We start from the raw sequence: 17,416 nt of genomic DNA, 5'->3' as shown, positions 1-17,416 counted from the left end.
GCAGGACAACGCGCCTGCACACAAATCTCATGTTGCCATGCAAAAAATTATTCGTGATTTAGGGTTTGAATTACTAGAACACCCCCTTATTCACCAGATAAAAGCTGTGGATGTCAGGTTTGCAGAGCAAGAAAAAATATATTTTTTTAAAAGGTCTAGAGGTGTTGTAGGTCCGCTGTATTGATTGTATCCAATTAATAGGAGGATATGTTAAATAATAAAATATTTTGACATTGAAATTTTATTTGGTTCTATAGTAGGCTATGAATTTTTCAATATATCCTCGTAAACACGTACTCTCTGACTTAAAAAATCTGTACATATTAAAGACATGTTTAAACTAGCAAATTGAACTACAAATCAAAAAATTTGATACTGAAAAATATGTTTTTAGCAATAATCAAACTAAAAAGTGAAAAATAATATTTGACATATGAATAAAATTACTGGTGAGGAAACTAATGTCATTATTATGAGTGGTGAGGTGGGTTCTATGACATTTTTAACTCGGTACAAAATGATTACGATTGGCTCAGAGTTCTAAATTATATCACCATTAAGAGCGAGTTAGTTAAGTTGGAAAATGGAGAATAAAGGGAAGGAAATACCTACACAGTGAGTAATATTTGCCAATGGAAAAATAATTTTGACGAATAGGTTTCAAACCCAGATCTATTGGTTACGCCCTAGCAGCTATTCTAGAGACACGTATCTCATTCATATTTCAGTCACCTACATAAGAGATCCACCAAGAAACACTACATACTAGAGATCCATTTCGAGCTTATGAAGAAAATGGGGAAAGAGGTGTCCTACTGAGTGAAAAATTTTTAGTTATAGGAAAAATCATTCGGACAGTACCAGGACTGGGAATCAGACCACCTATTAGTTTCAAAGTTTGCTTATTACTAAAAGCGTGTTTGTTTAGTTTTTTTAAACTATAATTTATTATTGGAACTATCTTGTATGTATTTACTATAGTAACAAATATTATTTTGTAATTTGGAATTTTTTCATTTAGTTTCGTGAATTATGGTTAATAAGCAAAAAAAACAATCCAATAAGATCTTATATAAAACAATACATTATTTCATGAGTATATAGACCATATTCATTTACATTATTCCGATTCGCGTATTTTCTTAGAATTTGAGAATGTTTATTGACTTGGCAACGTGGTGAATGTTTATTATTTGACTGATCGACTGTAAAGCGATTTGTATGCCTTCTTAGGTAATATTTCAACCAATAGCGATGGAGGTCAACCGGTCATAGCCTTAGGTTGAGACTGAGATGCTGAAGTTGAAGTAACGAAAACAATATTAATTCTTATACGATCGTAGAAGATGGCGTTGACGTAAACTAAACTAAAAGACATCGTCTGCGGATGGTGAAAGGAATAACACCATTATGTACGTGTTTTTTAATAAAGGTTATTTGATTAATTGTATAGAAAGAGTATTATTTAATTGTTAAAATGCTTCAAAATCTCTTTGAAATATTATAAATGATAGAAATCTTGAAATTCATTGACAGTTTTTTTATGATCTCGCTTGTAAAATTGATATTGAGATGCAATTTCCACCATTTTTCTTCCAAGTAAATGGTTATAACATATTATGAGAGAAAACGAATTTATAATATCCCTTTTAATAATACTCAGTATGTTACATATTATATTTAGTCCTGCATTTTACCTCTAATGTTGCTAGATCAGGGTAGAAGCCTTTCAAAGTGATAAAAAGTGAAAAAAACCTATAATAGAATGAAACCTGTTGAGCAAGGAGAATATAATAAAAATAAAAGAAAAAATAATTTACAGTCGATCTGAGGTCGGGAAGGGGAAGTGGGTAGGTTTTTAGAATATAAAACGGTTTATTTCGATTTCTGGCAAAACTACAAGTCTTATTGAAAAAAGTCAAATAGTAAAGTTGTAGGTAATAAAAAGGTCTACAACTCTTGTATTCACACTTTTTTCATATAACCTCAAAATTTATGTGAAAAATTCGAAACCTTTATCACCTAACTTTTTTCATCATTAAAATAACTTCTTTCTGTTGATTAAAAAAATATTACAATTATCTTGGTTTCACAGAAAAGGTTAAAAAACTCGCATCCGAAAAGTTTCTTTCATCTTTATGTACATATTTATAAAAATTTTTGACTCTAATTACTTATATTTATCGATGTAACATGGTACCTCACGTTTTCCGTGTATTAAGAGTGAAAAATTTTAGTAATTCTAGATTTCAACGAACAAAAATCTCAACGACTTTTTATAAAAGCTGATATTTTGACAGGAGAATTTTCGTTTAAAAATTTTTCGATATCAAGTAAAAATAAAGTTAAAAAATGAATTAATTACAATGTATTTGGTACATCAAAATTTCCGACAGTTTCTCTTACATAAGTTTGTTAAAAGTCTTTCTTTAAGTTGTACAACCAGTTGGTTTATCTGATAAAATGTCATCTAGTATTGTTCCACTCTAGATTGGTCAATATATAACTATTATTATCCTAACTTCACGTTTTTCATGTCATATTTTACGAATATATTAATTGAAACTAATGGACTACAAACTATTACGAAATAAATATTCAGTAATATTTTCTATGCAGTGACCTACATTTTTACATATTTAATTACAGATTTGTCTGATTTTTAAAATCTTCATTCGTCCCACAATTAAAACATTGAATTTATGATAATTACTAAGTTTATTATCAAATTTCAAACTGATGTTTAATACTTAGAAGCATAATTTTTACATATTTAATAACAGATTAAAACTTTGAATTTATGATAATTATCAAATTTATTATTAAATTTCAAACTGATTTTTGATACTTAGAAGCATAATTCTCACATTAGTATGTCTAAACTTTCTCGCCTACATTCATCTTTATTTTCGTAGAAATGTTTAAATTTCATTTTTGAGAAGCATAATATGCATTTCTCTTGTAGAGTTATGAAGTACTGTTTATTAGGTATATATAAAATCAACAAACATATTTCTGAAATCCAGTTTCCTGTTTATTATAGTCTAAATAACATTTCCTTTTTGAACAAAATGAGACAATCGTTTACCAACAGAAAGAACTGGCTCCAGACAGTACTTTTTAGAGACACAAGTGCCTGACTAGACACAAGATAATAACTAAGTGAAATAATTCAGGCTCCTAAAGAAATTTCACCACGAATGACCTATCGATATTCGTTTTGTTAGTAAAATATTTTTTTTGTATATATAAGAATACACAAGTTTGCGAAATTTTTTATTTTTTAAATGTTAATATTCAATCACCGACTATTCTTATTTTTCAAATTTGAATAATTTATACTTTGATAAGCATAAAAATATGGATCTTTCTTTATTTATATTTCAATCTCCTTATATTTCACAGAAAAAACTTCTTTCTTTTCACACCTGTCTACCAGTGAGGGATAGAGACAAATTTTACTAGCAGGGAAAAGATAGCGTCAAAATAAAATGAAAATGTGTAAACATTTCTTCTGATAAAACTTTACGAGTACATATTTCTGGTTATGAAAACTCTGACCGATCTAAAACTAATAGATTCATAAGATGAATAGAAAGAAACAATCTATAGGATAAGAAATGTTACTTTTATCTATATGTGTGTTTCAAATTTAAAAACGGATATTACATAGCTTAATGTGCTGTTTCATAGCACGTCCAATGTAAACTAGGGTTAAAATTACCATAAGAAAATGGCACGCCAACTTCATTCACGTTCGATCACCCGTATGTGTAATAAAGTGTGGTGCATATTAATTGTACAAATAAATGTGTAACATCGAGTAGGCGACTTAAAAGGTTATGATTCGAGTGTAAATAATAAATTGTTATGTTAAGTGACTAATCAGGATGTCAGAATATTTCAATGTCTTTAAAAAGAAAACGGAAATCGTCACATAGATATCTGAAAATAGAATTTCAAGTCATTTGATTGAAGACAACCAATAATTACAACATTATACTGAAAACAGGTCTAATGGGCTGTTTTCGCTTTATCACATTGACGTGGATACATATTGTTCTTTCACGTTTCTAATATTCAATATTTCAAAATGTCATGTTTTGGTTGTGGTACTGACAATAATATTAATGAAATTTTAGAATCAAACATTCCAAAAAATACTGTTTACAGCATTTGAGGACATTTATGGCCCGCAATTCTTCACTTTGAAAACTGCAATCAGTTCCCTGTAAAAAGAAACAAATTCGACAGCCTACGGTGTCGGAATGTTTCCTAGCAACTAAAAAGTTTTTTGAACAATTATCAATATCCTCAGATTATTACTACTGATACTTAGTTTTTCGAATTTCCATAGTTTAAACAACTACAAATGAAATTTGGCAGCTATATTAAAGGTGCATAAAAATTACAGAGCAATATGCTTATCATCAAGGTATCTTCACAGAAGACGGTAAAATAGATATAGAAATAGGGAACAGATTGAGACAAGGCAATTACCGGAAAACAAATTATATAAGACAAAAAAGTATAGAACTCCATTACTATAACCATGTTAATATGTGTGAAACTTGCGTAATGAACAGAAAGATACAGTGTCGGAAATCCACAGTGTCATTTTTCATTTCTAAAAATTCTCCTTGACTTTATCAATAAGGTCGAAGGCATCCAAATATAAATGAAAAAGATTTCGCATTAATTCAGTTTCTCGTTTATTGATATACCAGAAAAATATTTGAATTTTAAAATCAAGGCTTTCAAAGTGGTTACAAATTTACTGTCTCAAATCAATAACAATTCCTATTCGTTAGTTTTCAATTTTAGTGCATATATTTTCCAACAAATCGCAAATTTGTGAATTTGAATCGGAAGCCTATATACTAAGAAAGCGGAAAAACATCAACAAGATTAACGCCAAACGTCTTAATTAAATAATCACGATTCTATTTTTAGTTGACTGGTTTTGATTCCAAAATCTAGAACTACGTTTCCAGTACTTTTGAGTTTCTATCAAGTGAAATGATTCCCATGGGGCTTCCACGAACATTTCAATGTTTTATCAATCATCATTTGCTTAGTGAATCACTCGAGTCGTTTATTTTTTGTAAACGTATCTTCTATATTCATTAGATCTTTTATGGAAAGTAGTTAGTTATAGTATCATATCTTCTTGAACTCTCTATTAAATTTGTTCGCAGGATATTCATTTACTTCTATTAGTTTTGTTTTTTAACTTTTCCTCATTAAAATAAGGTTTATACTTTTGTGAAGCACTAAGTATTTTTGTGAAACAATACTTTTTTTTCATCCATATATACTTTATATTTTACTTTTCACAACTTTAGATGATCGCGATCAAGCTATTGTCAATCGCTTGATTAGACGAGCGTCAATCGGATCCCTCAATGTGCTTCAATCAAGTATTCTTCAAACGCCATAAATCGATTGATTAATCGCTTCAATTGTTTCCGATACGATCAATCAATACATCAAAGCGATCGAATGTCAAAAATTATTATCAATTTAAATGGACGTGATGAACTAGAAAAATTGCAAAGATCTAAAGTTTTATTTAATAACAAATTCCAATGCTTTTTGAGATAATGGTGTATAGACGATTCTGATTTTGATTGAATGTATTGTATTGCACACATTTAGCAACTGTATTTTTCTACTTTTCTACTCAAAGATAATCAAAACTCTCCATTGGAAGTTATTATAACAAGGTACTGGTAAATATGGGCGTTAAGAATCAGATTTATACAAAACTAATATGTTTATACCTAAGTTAAATCTTCATAAACAGTTGAGAAGCCTAATTACAATTGAAATACTAATTTGTAATTCTAATCATTCCCTTTTTCTCTGCTTTCCCACGAGTTTGTGTGTGATTTTATTTACTTCGCGAATACAATTACGTTTAATTATTGAAAATTATGTACATAATTCTATTATTTCGAAAAATATGGGTATAAAATTATGAAATTAATTAGAATGTAATAACTTGTTATCAAATGTAAATTTAATTGAAAATCACATACATCACAAGTTAATTTTAGAAAATTAAAAAAAAAATTGTCTAATTCTATCTCATTAGTATATGACAGTGGTCGCCAAACAGTCGATCGCGAGCCCCCGGTGGTTCGCGGGGTAATTTTGAGTAGCCGCGGTGACGCTCAGCGGGTTGGCAACACTGAGTGTCTGGGAGCGATACAGCCGATTAGTCATTGCCGGAGTTACAAGTTTTTGTTTCGTAGACTGTTATTGTCACGCGTGTAGGCAGAGTGAGGTTATGTCTATGCCATATGTATTTAATTACACGTGTACACGTTTAAGCTCTTTCCTTGTTTGTTTTTACTATGGCTAGTTCAAGCAAAAAGCCGAAAATCTATCACTATCATGCGGAGTGGGAAGCCGATTACTTTTTTACGCAAGTTAAAGATAAACGTATGTATTAACTTTGTAATGTGAGTGTCTGTGTTGGAAACAAAGGAAATGTTGAGCGTCATTTCAAGACAGTCCTCAGTGGAATTGAAAACGATCCGCTGAATTCAGCTCTGAGAAGAGAGAAGGTGATACAGTTAAAATCACAGCTAAGTGCACAACAGTCAACTTTTTTTAAAACACTAGACAAGGCAGCTACCGAAGCTTCATTCCGGGTTTCCAAGGTCATCGCTCAACATAGGAAACCGTACGAACATGTTGAGTTTATTAAAACTGCATTCTTAAAAGCTGTAGATACATTATTTGATAACCTCGAAAATAAAGCTGAGATCATGTCTGCTATTAAATCTATTCAGCTTTCTGCTAATACAATGCTGCTAAGAGTTGAAGCTATGAGTTCTGATTTAGTTTCACAGCTACCATCTGATTTTGATCTTTGTAGTTATTTTTCCTTGACTTTATAAGAATGGTATTTGAAGATTTTGAAACTATAGAAGAGCTTGTAAAGGTTGTGCCGCGTTCTGGGTATACAACTGGAACTGATATATTTTTAGCATTTAAAAAGTCGTTGAATCTGTACATTCCTGCGAAGAAGTTGGTGGCTCTAGATACGAATGAAGCTCCTGCAATGGTTGGCGTGGAGAAAGGTTTTATTTCCTTCATCATACCCCAGCAGTCAGTGTGTGGAAAGTTCTTAAATATGAACAATGTCATGAAAACAGTTGTCCAAATAGTAAATAAAATAAGAGCACATGCACTTCAAAGACGAATGTTCAGAGAACTAATTGATGAGTTTTAATGTCAGTATGATGATCTGTTGCTTCATACAGAAGTTCGTTGGCTTTGTAGAGGCAGAGTTATGCAACGTTTCAAAGAGTTGCTACCTGCACTGGTGAAATTCTTGAAAGAATACGTAGAAATTCTTTCAGACCTAAGACAACAATTTGATCAACGATTCCAAGATTTTAAAAGCATATTGATTGTAGCACAGTTTGTCAACTCTCCCTTTGTAGAGATCGATGCAGAAGATTTTTCAGCTTGTATTGTAAAACATTTTGGTGGAGATCACGCTGCCGTTAAAATAGAAGTTGTTGATTTTCAGAATGACCTGTATCTAAAATCCCTCTCTACCACTGAAAATAGCTGGCCTATAATCCCCAAAGAAAAGTATCCAATTGTGGTTCTCGTTGCTTTGAGATTAAAAGCTATGTTCAGTTCTACATACTTTCTACATCTTTTTCAAGTATGAAATTCATAAAAAACAAATATAGATTGATTAATGAATATTTGGGACAACTGCATCAGAATGGTGGCTACAACATACTCTCCAAACTTCAAGAAAATACTTAATGGCCAAAAAGAGTTCCACTCCTCCCATTGAAATGAACATTCAAATTTTTTTTTGTAACACTTAATTAATACTAGAAATAAATGTTCGTTTGTAATAAACTGGTTTAAATTTCATTTTGTATACTTTGACCCAATATTCCTAGGTAACTAACTAAAAGGTTCATAAATACTAGGATAGCTCACTAACTCAAAAGTTTGGGGGGGACCACTGGTATATAACATAACGAGAGAAGAAAGTGACAAAATTCACACAAGTGTGGATGAACGCTTTAGTCGAGTGAAATATACGCTAGTATAAGAAAATTACTATCTATTGAGCTATGTACGCTATGTTTTCTACACAGTAAAGAATTGCATTTATATACATTTCTTTCTTCACTTTGCTCCGTTGTTTATTGGTTTGTAAGTGAATACGGAATCTCGCGACACAATTTTAATTCTGAGGTACTCCTGAAATCACTTTCAATCTTGAAACACTTAAAATGGATGTATTTAATACTGCACTATTTCCGCACATTTGTCACTGTTCTAGATCTTGACCTGGAAAATGATTGTTTACACTTGCGACACTGTTGCTTAATAGATTGTTTATATTGTGACTTCTGTTTGTCCAGTGTTGTACTCTTGCGTGGCTTGCCTCTTGCTGTCGTTCTACTGAATCATCTGGTTCATTTCTATTGATTCTACGTCTGGTTTCTTGTTTCTATGATGTGGATGTATCATATATTCGGTTATGGATCTTCCTCGTGCTACTTGTTTTTATTGCCTTAATTAAGTTTGTGTGGCTCGGTGGTTGGCAATCCTGTCTCTTATTCTGGCGGCAAGTCTTAACATTGGCCAGTTTTTGGACCCTGTTTTATTTAGTAATACTTTCAAGATTCGATATAAAACCTTTTATATTTGAAACTTAATTTTTATCGTATGTTCAATGATTAACTTTTAACTTTTCTTTTTCATTAAACTTAAGTTATTTGCTTTTTTTTAATACGAAAAAAAATATTGTCGCAAAAAACAATAATAGCATGCAATGAAACATTTTTATGTTTTACTGTCAAAAATGCCATCAGCTTTTGCTTTTTATAATGCAAATATACAGGGTTTGTTATTAAATTTAAATTTTGTTCCTAGTACGATAAAGAAAACGTTCCGAATATAGTTCTAAGTTCAAATAATTATGTTTAAACGCAAAAGTTTTACATATACATCCAGTTTATAGTTTAATCAACGAGTAGAGGTAAATATCAGTAAAAATTAATGAAAAGTTATACAATTTTGATAATCATCAATAAAGTTCCTAACAATGTAAAAAGTGAATTTAATTTATTTATCTGACGTATTTGAAAGAAGAAATGTTTTAACACACAGTTTCGTCAAATTCAAATGAATACCGTGAATGTGGATTAAAACATGCCGTATTATAAATTACATAAAATTATACACATATTGTCAAAAGAAATTTTTAATAATTTTTGTTGTTGCTATCACCATAATTAGTCGATGTCATTACAAATGCCATCTAATATGTTAAAGAGATGTTCACTAAAGTGGAATAGAATTAAGAGATATCCAAAAAAAAGTAATTCTACATAATTGTTCATAGTTTCTTACACATGGGTGAAATTTAGTGTTTAATAATGAAATGAATTATGTGAACTTCATTATTTTCGTATGTGATCGTAGGATTAGAAACTGAACGATTTTATACAACTCTCCCACAATTCGGAAACAATATTAAACAATTTTATTGATAATTATAAAACTGAAAATAAATGAACATGGCTTTTAAGGGTATTGATATCTTGAAGTTTTCACTCCAGTAATTTGATATTTTTCCGCTCGTTAGTTTTTTGTATGTATTTTCGCTTGGTATTTTTCAATTTTTTTGGAAAAAAGAATAAATTACCTTCAAAATATAACTATATTTCCAATATATCCAATGCTTTATTGTCAAAAAATTGTTACACTTTCTAGACAAAAGCACTTGAAAACTAAGAAACAGACATAAAAATAACTAAATAAAGATACAAATAAAATACAATCTCAATATACAGAAGAAAACCATAATGAGTAACAAAATTATAGGTAATAGTATTAGGTAATAATTAGTACATAAGTCGTATATAAGTCCATAGCAAAAATTAAACCAGTATGCAGTGTGTCGGAAATTATATATTATTATAAGAATACAAGTCGTTTACGGAGTAGAAGGCACTTTCCAGTAAATATGCCCCCAATGTGGGAAAAGATGATATCGATTTGATTTCAATTGGCAAGTGATTGTGCATTTTTTGCATTGTGAAATATTGAGCCCTTAACTAATTCTAAACGTGGAGTAGGGTGAAGTAGGTAGGTAAAGGTCGTGGTCTGCGTTCCCAAGTGGATAGCCGTGCAACGATTTCTCTGAAATTGGATAAGCGTGCTTACGAATTAGGCAAACGGATTCACAAATGAATAAGGAAGGAAGAGTCAAAATTTTTAATCTTTTAAAGAAGTCCCTTCAGTGATCCCTGCTGTTTAGTCCGAGCAAATATCTTAACAGCTCTCTTTTGTAGTTTGAAGATTCGCTCAAATTGAGTCGCACCACACGTGCTCCAGAAGAGAAGGGCATGTCGGAGATGCGACTCAATAAGGCCATAATAGACTGTTAAGGAGGTGGATGAGTTCAATTCTTTTGAAACTGATCTCAGCGCAAAGTAGGAGGAACTAGACTTTTTAGATAATTCGCCAATGGTTAACTCCCATGGAATTGTCCACAACAAGCCCTAAGAATTTTACAGATTCAACGACATTATTGGTGGTTTAATTTAATAAAAAAGGCTACAATGTATTTTTACATGATAAAACTTTGGTTTTAGAACAAAACAAAAGAAACAAAATAGGGCCTAGTACTGGGCCTTGGGGTACTCCACATTCTATTGGCTTGCAAGAGGACATCGTTTTATCAACCCTTACAAGCTGACTGCTCTTGGTAAGGTGTGACTTACCATGCGAGAGGTGTGATTAATGAAAATCTCATGAAAGTAGATTTTGAGTTTAGCGGACAGACAGACAACGTGGCAGAGGAAAAAGTCTTATTAAGTTTACTTTCAATTACTAGTTATCAAAATACTTTCTCATAGTAATAATTTTTCGCAGTATCTAGTGGTCCAAAGTAGGTGTAGAGAACACATTTTACAAAACTCTCCATAGAAAGTGCACCTCTCCAGTCTTATCATTCCAGCAGCTTGCGAGCGGCTGCGAGGCGGAGCGGGCGCGCAACGAGTGAGTCGGGTACACGCCACGACCGTACCGCGAGACTAACATAGTGGAATTTTTGTATCAAAAAAGATATGTATATGAATCAGAAAAGCTCTAGAGAACAAATATGTCATAGAAAAGATAAGAGGAAAAATATAAGTCTAATATGGCAAAACAACTAAACTTGTACAGGAATGAAATTTTCCAACTAAAATAGCTTTGTCTTCGAATAAACGTTGTTTTCTATTCAATATAATTCAAACAAGTTTTTGTAAATGTTCGATAGCAATTTTCTTTGTGTACATCATCACTCGTAATCTTCTAGTCACGAATAGTAGAAATGAAACACGATGGTGAGTCAGCGCCATCTTATATTCAACCTTGACCGCAGAAGAAGCTTTCTTCTTCAAAACGTGAGTTATTATCATTCGAATGGGGCCGGTTGCACACAACAGAATACTGTAGAATCCAATGGTTTGTATGATTCTTCTTAAGCACGAGCCAGTTTTTTTTTTCAATTTAATTATTTCTTACGTGTTTAGATGGTTTTAATAGTGTCATTAGTGAACGTTCGTTTTACAAAAATGTATACAGACTGTCTCTAATTAGAAATCTTGGAATTTATTATAGTTATTTTAACAAAATATATCATATAAAAAGATAAACTAAACATTTAGAACTATTAAACTTAAACGAACTAGAAAATTCAAAAAAATCCTTTATTGGTTTTTTTCGTACTCAACTCTGCATTTAAATTTAAACAAATGTGAGTACAGCTGAAATTACAAATTCTTGAGTTCCGTGGGTTTTTTTGAGCTTTATGTCCAAAATTTCCTGGTCATCCAATATCAATTTTAATTTTAACTCAAAACGACCTCAATAATTTAGAGGCTTAGAGATGTTTGTAGTTTTTTCACTCCTCCATATGAATGACACATTCTGAGCTATTTTTCTTCCCTGTGACCCTATTAAGTTGGAATTTCTGGAACCGTTGGTGATATTCATACTGAACACACTGTTTACACCAACATTCACAATTACACTGTCTGGCGCGCGTTTCTATAACCAAGTTATCGTCTTCAGAGACTGAACGTAAAGTGTTCACCTACCTACCCTATGAAAAAGTGTCTATATTTATTCAATCTAATAGCTACGATTTCTAATCTACGGCGTTAACACGTTGACTGTCAAGGCAATTTTCACAAGTTTATGTAATCGTATTATATGAAAAACACTAATTTGAATACCAAATAGCATAAAAGATGTGAGATATTTAAAAAAAAGTTTCACTAATTATTTCGTAGTTGACCTATATAAAATAAACTCTTCAATGCAGTTAATTACGACTTATTGGCAGTCAACGTGTTAATTCCTAAAACATACATAAATTAAAAGGTAACGCACTACTTACTAGGATGGGCCCTGTCCCAACAAAATAAAAATTTTGTAAAAAAATATATGTGTTCAATAAGTTTGATAGGCTTTTTATAATAAGAATCGTCAAGCTCCTCAAAATAGTCATTAACTACGAACATCACCTCTTCATTGTTGGAAAATCTTTGATAACCAGTGAGTGGGCTGAATCTGGCGAATAGGCTGCATGAGGTAGCAATTCAAACTTTTTGACCATTGCAATAATGGATGTGGGAGCTAGTGCATTGTCTTGATTTCTTCGCTCAAACGTTGCAGTAAATTCGCATAATACCCGCCATCTATAGTTTTTTCTTTTTCAAGATAGTCAATGAAAATTATCCCTTGCGCATCCCAAAAAAACCAACGTCATGACCTTTCCTGCAGATGGAACAGTCTTTGCCTTCTTTGGAGCCGGTTCTCTCTTCTCAGTCCATTGTTTTGATTGTTCTTTTATTTCCTGGACCCTCGTTTCATCCATGGTTATGAAACAGCGCAAAAATTCGGCTTTATTTCTGTGACACATTGTCAAACACTCGATGGAAATATCCTTGCGACGCTATTTTTTTTTCCATTGTGAACAAACGCGACACCCATCTTGCGCATAGCTTCCTCATGTCCAAATTTTTAGTTAATATGCGATGTACCGTACTTTTTGAATTGCTTACAATGTCTGCTAGCTTGCGCACTTTCAGTCGAGGATCATCCAGTCCCGCTTTACTGATTTTCTACAAAATTTCTGGAGTCGTCACCTCATTTGGTCGACCACTGCGATGCTGATCTTCGCAGTTCGTACGGCCTTGTTTAAACTCTGCTACACAATATTTTACTATTGATAACTAAAGGGCAGTCTCACTCAGAGTAGAATTTAGTTGGGCTAATGCCTTTCAAATAAAAGTATTGTATCACATAACAATGACCAATTTTTCCCACGGTTACAAATTCACTGAAAACGTTCACTGATGGCTGCCAAATAAATACTAAATAACGGGGTATTTTTCAAGCAACTACCGTCATCTCTGGGTCAGACACGGGAACTTCTAGGACCATATTCGTAGAGTTATTTAGCAACTTACATACGATTAACTGTAGAGCTGTAGATTGAAAAAAGCTATCAAATCTATTATAATAAGTTAGTAAGAAAACAAAATAATATGAAATAAATTGTTAATTTGAAAGTATGTAAAACAGAAAAAAGCATCCTTTCTTTTACCAATGGACTAATGCAAAAATATTCTTAAAGCATAATGAAGCATTTGGGTGTAGGAATATACGAACAGGGGCCATGAAATTGTTCATTGAACCAACCTTTTACTCTATTGGTTTATAGTTGTCACATTGACGTACGAAGATAACTATTTTGAAAAATGTCTAATCACGACTTAAATACACACACACAGATATCAAGAATACGATTTCATTGTCAATAAGTCCGATAACAATCGAATATTGTTATGTTATTTTCTTGCTTTAATAGGATATTCTTTGTTAAACGACCACAAACTCCTATACAATATAGTTCATAGTAATAGTGGACAGCCAAGGATCATTAAGCATATAGACCTTCTAATAGGCATCACCGGAAATCACCAAAAGCCGACCAGGCACTTAGCTTGAACCCATTGACGTCACTAAGCAAACTTCTCCATAGTGTGAAGATGGCGTCCTAGATGAGCGTGTCCTGTTAAAAGTCCAGTCACTGGTCCAAGTTTGCGGCTAATTAAGAGGAGCAGTTCTTCGGTAAAAGAGGAAGAAGGCTCATCTATGTGTGCCTTAGCTTGTCTCTTGCCAAATGTTTCTATCCTTCTCTGCAAATACATATTAAAACTTCTTGCTTCACAGAATGGGTTCTGAACCCATTGGTGGATTGGCGATACCAATCTCACATACATTTTATTTACCTTAAGTTAAATATATCGCAATTTAAATATCTTCTAAATAATTTAAGTAAAATCTTCAGTCAAATGACATTTTTAATTCCAATCTCGTCTCTTAAATCTACAATTATATGTTATCTCTTTTCAATCAATCGAAATAAATTGTACTACTTTAATGTCTCAATTTGAATAATTGACTTCTAATTTAATATTGTCTCTACATCTTTAAATAATTATTAATCAAGGCGGCATCACCTTTTTAAGAATATGTATTGTTGATAAATGTATGTATAACAGATTATAGTAGGAGTCACTAGAATTTTTAAACAGTCTATAGGCGCCAAAGTTATAGATTTATGGCACACTTATAATATAAATATTTGTAGGTGTTTTCTCTACCTAACATCGCATTAAATCATTGTTATACTTTCCGTGTTAGCAAAAGTTTCGGATAAATTGTTACATAATTACTGCTATATTGAGCAATTAGGGTTAGTAATTGGGTAATTAGCGAAGTTCTATTCCAATATTAGTTTAGTTTTACTACGACAAAATGATTTTGAATTTGTTAAATTGAATCGAAAGAGAAAAATGGCATTCAAATGTAAACGACAGAAAGCATGAAAACATTTTGACACCTCGAATGTGGTATCCTTTTATTGCATCAACCAGCCAGTAGGTAGTCATGTGTGATACGAGTGACCGATTCATAGACGGGTTACTCTAACAATAGAAAGCCTACCTCAATAATAAAGTTTTACTTACTGATTTCTTTAATGGTCAAGTCATATTTGAGATCTGGATATCTGGATAACCAGTAAATCAAGAGACGGTTTGTCAAAATGGAGTTCTTATGGCTGCTACTGAACTCCAATAACTAACAATTCTTTTGGACTAATTTTAGTTCTGGAAACATATTTTGATAAAAAAAGATTTTTGAAGCAAAATCTAATATGTTAAGGATTATATTAAGCAAAATCAGCGCTGGGAATCCGAATAATTTTCAACTATCAGCCATAAAAGAAACCTAAGAGGACCACGTATCTGTGAATTAGATCAAAGAGTAAAACAAATAGGTTCTGCTGTTTATGTGCGATACAGATGTAGCGTTCAGTGCCATATTTTTTTAGAGACTTTTGGATATGGAATGACGTACTAGTTAGTTCTGGTGAATTTGATGATATATGTAATCCTCTATGGAATACTTAATTTCATTGCCAAGTGATAAAAATTTTCACTTATGATGCTAGGCTGCTATAGCGATGATATTTGTTTTTATAAACATCAATTATGCATTAAGTTAATTTTTATTTTGAGTTCTGTTTGTTTCGAATCGAATAAAATGCCGCATACATGTATTTTATGGATGGACATATACCATGAATATTCAATATGAATCGCTCCATGAATTTAATTTCTCTCGTGGTGGGATTTGTGTGATCCGAACACACATTCTACGATACCTAATAACCTGCAACTTTAAATTATTGTATTGCAATTTAATATATGATTCTTACTATTCACCAGCGAACGCTAACTGGCGCTGGGGAATGTTTAACTAAATGAACCAAATAGCGACGCTCTTTGACGTTGTCATCAGTTCGGGTCTAAAGCCCTGATCGAAGGTTGCTGAACCACTCTGATGAGATATAATAACTTCGAAACTAGTCAGTTGTTACAAACCCCTCCTTGCAACTGCGAGCTATTGGGGACATTAATATCGACAAAAAGGTCGATTGACATCGCGCTCTTCAGGGGAGATGTAATTCAATATTAATCGAGCCAGGAGTGTAGTTGTTTTCTTCTTTGAAGAACGACAGAATATATGTTTCAGAGGTGAATAGTAGGAATCACTATTTTGATATATTTTACACACCTCATTTTAAACACCATGACCTAATATATTTACAAGCTTTCGTTAAACGTTAGTATACTTTGGTATTTGATTGTGCCACAATTCCACTGCGATAACGCTTGGGCTCATAGGTTGTTTGAATGGAATGAAATAATCAAAAGTCGATTATATTTCACATTTTCACATGACTATATATAATTCAACGTTTCACTACTTCTTTAGGAGCATTTTCAAAGTAATAATTACTTTATGATGATAAAGTATTAAAGTAGGTAGATGAAAATATAGTAGTAGATTGTTTAAAAACATTATTAGAAACGCCGTTTAATATGAATGCATTTATTTAAGAACTTCAACAAAACGATATTGAAAGTTTGTGTCTTGAGCTTAAGTTTTTGGTTTTATTTTGAATTTGACTTTTGACAAGTAAAAACAAATATGATATATATTTATATAAATTAGTTCTCAATATTTACCAAGTTATTAATTTCTTCGCAATAGAGACTAAAGAAAAACATCTTTCTTTAGTCTCTCTTGTTTTTTAAATTTTCTTAATGAGATTTGATTCTCAATTGAATGTTTAATGGCATCTTTAACCAATATTTTTGATTGAACTTTTTTGTTCAATATTAAATTGACCCGCATATCTTCCATTCATACTGTGAGTAGAAAGATATATTTTTTTAACAACATAAACAGAGTTGAAAATAGTACTTTTGAGTTATATCTAAAACATTGTATTCTTTGTTGTACGTATATCTGATAGGATAGCGATTGTTATAAGTGCAGTATTATCAATATTTCCACAACCCAAGATTGGAATTATATTGAAAATATATTTCCACCAACGAAGGAAGAAATACTAGAAATAACTCGAGAGGCTAAAAAACGGCAAGTCTCCGGGAGAGGACGAAATAGAGCCAAAATTAATGCAGTATTGTGGAACTGCACTGAAGACGAGAATATATTATTTAATAAGCAGTATAGGGGAACAAGAGACAATACCAAAATCGTGAAAAATGGCAATAATTGTACCAATACACAAGAAAGAAAAAATTGGGTATGAATACGATCTGCTCATTTACTATTTCCAGACTAACACAGGACTAAAACAAAGAAATCCTACGCTGTTCAATATAGTATTAGAATGGATAGTATGTGAAATCTGAAACAGGGACCCGAAAAACAAGAACAACGCAACTACTAGACGCAGACGATATAGTAATCTTTTTAACATCGGTAA

At 31.9% G+C, this 17,416-nt stretch overlaps 1 protein-coding gene across 1 annotated transcript in view; it reads left to right on the top strand.

The window, feature by feature from the left end:
• The window catches only part of LOC130443504 (uncharacterized), a 164,043-nt gene that overhangs the window by 109,431 nt on the left and 37,196 nt on the right, over positions 1 to 17,416 (top strand). The gene's annotated exons all lie outside the window — the stretch shown is intronic.

The sequence above is a fragment of the Diorhabda sublineata genome, chromosome 1 (assembly GCF_026230105.1).
Source record: "Diorhabda sublineata isolate icDioSubl1.1 chromosome 1, icDioSubl1.1, whole genome shotgun sequence".
NCBI lineage: Eukaryota > Metazoa > Arthropoda > Insecta > Coleoptera > Chrysomelidae > Diorhabda > Diorhabda sublineata.
This window is presented reverse-complemented; position numbering and strand designations above follow the sequence as displayed.